Here is a 2867-nt window from a genome sequence, read left to right as displayed (position 1 = left end):
TTTTTTTTCTAGATCTGCATATTCAATAGACATATAATTGAACATTTTCTACTACTCACATTAAAACAGAGAGATGGTTAAGTGTTAATAGTGTGTTTTTTTAGCCCAACCCATCCAAATATGTTAGCATGTAATCAGTGTCAGTTCTTAAAGTATTCTGTAATATTTTTGGAAATCTTCACAATCTGGTGTGTATTTTGTACTCCCAGCATGTCTCCACAAGGCCTAGGCTCATTTCAGCTGCTCAAGAGCCGCATGCGGCTAAAGGCTACTGTGTTGGACAGGACAGGTCTAGATGACACCCTCTTCCAATGCGTACTTCTTGCTTGCCAGCTCCTTTCCACTCCTGAGCGCCCGCCTGCCACCTTAAACCTAGCATTACAAAACGAAAATCTACTCATCTTTCACACGCTCCTCTGGCTTCCCTATCACTGTTAGTAATTCCACCAGCTCTTCAGGCTACGGTGTCTGAAATCGGATTCTTCCTGTTTTCTCCTGTGTATTGCCCAATCCTGTCATATTTTGACCTGGAAAGATCTTTAAGTGTCTTCTCCCCTTCCCTGCACCCCTCTTCCCACCACCCTGTCCTCGCATCTCCCACAAGGTTTTCTCTTTTGTGGTCTCTTAGTTTTTAACTTTTTTTTTTTACTTGAATTCCCTTATTTCTTCAAGGCTAGAATCATATTTTTCATTTAGCAGCTTAGCTGTATGGGGCTTTATCCAAATATATATATTTCAAAGACTCCTTCCCATCCCCCCCCACCTTTTTTTTTAATATTCTGCTCTTCTCTCCTGAAAACTAGACTTCTCCACCTCAGCCAACCTTTTTTATTTTATGTTATGTCTTAAGTAGTTCTTCACTCATGGCCTAGTCCTGTGATTAACACCTTTCCTTTATCAAATATGCAAAGATATGCTTTTAGCTGATAAGTCTGATATTAAAATCATCCACTCAAGGGTGAAGAAGGGAGAAACATAGAACACAGGAAGAAAAATGAAATTATTCTGAGTTTATCTTTCAAGAATTAGCAGTGCACCTGATTTTAATAGCAGCACAAACCACTTTTTTGATGGCCCCTTTCATTTCCCTAGTATCAATCACTACAGAAGACAGGCCAAGAGGCAAGAAAGCTGATTTCTAGTCCTGGCTTTGTTATTCAGCAGAACTGCCCCCTTGATCAAGTCCATCTGAGACTGCTTACTCATCTGCAAAATGGAGGTGGTAGTACCTTTTCCACACGATGGTTCTGTCGCTCACATGAGGACACTCGGCCTTTCCACAGGCTGTGCCCTCTGCCTGGATGGCTCTTCCCTATGAGAATGTCTGCATAATACCTTACCACCTTCCTAGTGAGACCTACTCAGGGAACCTGCCCTGCCATACTCACTTCCCTGGCCCTTGACATTGCAGGTTTTTTCTCATAGCACTTGGACCGTTCTGATCATTACTTGTTGTTGTGTTACGTGTTTTTGTGTGTGTCCCTTCCGGCCTGAGCTTGTGCTTCACAAGGACAGAGATTTTGGTCTACTGTCCAGTAATGTATCTGGGCACCTAGAATGATGCTGGCATGTTTCCCTCTCACTGCCATCGAGTCAATTCTGACTCACAGCAACCCTGTGGGACAGGGTTGAACTGCCCGTGTGGGTTTCTGAGGCTGTAACTAACTCTTTATGGGAGTAGAAAGCCTCCCCTGTCTTTGGCAGAGCAGCTGGTGGTTTCGTACTACTGATCTTGAGATCCGCACGCAGCCCGTTGTGTAGCCCACTGTGTCATCCGGGCTCCTCTGGGCATGGACAGTAAGTGCTAAACAAATACTGCCTCATAGTTGCCTGGTGCAGCAGAGCAGTACTGGCCCATATATAGAAAATGAGCATGCAAGATAAAGTGCTGTTTTAAATGGAGATGATCATCAAAGACATAGGCCCATATTAAGCTTAATCTGCTTAGTAATATGCTTTATAGGGGAATGTCTATGCAATAGAAAATTGAATAATTTACAAGGGAAGTTAAGTAGTCACAGTTGTTGAGTAGAGTAATTGCAGTAGTAAGATATCGATCAGACTGACAATAGTAACTTTGCATATAAATTTTGATTTCATAATGAAAGTTTATCATTTGGTTGTGTTGCCAGTACTTTAGACCTTTTCATGTATTGATTTTTCTGTGTGACTAAGCAGAATTCGATTAATCCTCAAACTTCAACCTCAAGTTGATATTTGAAGAGGTGAGGAAGCAGAATTTGATTAATGGGATTTTTAATTTAACAGAAGGCTCCCAAGTGGCATAGTGGGTAATGTGTTGGGCTGCTAATCACAAGGGCAGTAGTTCAAAATCACCAGCTGCTCTTCGGAAAAAGCATGAGGCTTTCTACTCCCAGAAAGAGCTACAATCTCAGACCCCCCACAGAGCAGTTCTACCCACAGGTTCCCTGTGAGTTGGCAGTGAGGTTGATGGTTTGGTATGTCTACCTAGGGGCACCCTCCTTCCTTCCTTTCTGTCTTTTGTTTTCTCTTTTTGCAGTGTCAAAAATTGATTGACCATTAATTCGTTACACTTGAGTTACAAATTAAGCTAAGGCTTTAGGGAAGACAGAATGTGTCCATAATGCAGACATCAAAACCAAGCTACTTTCACTTTTTCTGAAAAATCAGATTCTCATTTCCTGATCTTTTCCCTGTATAAAGCATTCCCCAAGACATGGTAAGAAGACAGAAGAAGCCTGTACATCAACCCTCTTTGCTTCTGTTCTAGATTTTCTTAACTAGATAAAGGGAAAACCATATTCTTGTACCAATAACATCCTCGACTATTGGAAATATTAATTTCATGACTTTTAATGTCAATAGTGAAGCTGTGCTTCAGTGGG

This window comes from Echinops telfairi, unplaced genomic scaffold (genome assembly GCF_000313985.2).
Source record: "Echinops telfairi isolate 266 unplaced genomic scaffold, ASM31398v2 ScPeMD7_7424;HRSCAF=8462, whole genome shotgun sequence".
Lineage (NCBI taxonomy): Eukaryota > Metazoa > Chordata > Mammalia > Afrosoricida > Tenrecidae > Echinops > Echinops telfairi.
The sequence above is the reverse complement of the archived record's forward strand: the minus strand, read 5'-3'. Positions refer to the sequence as shown.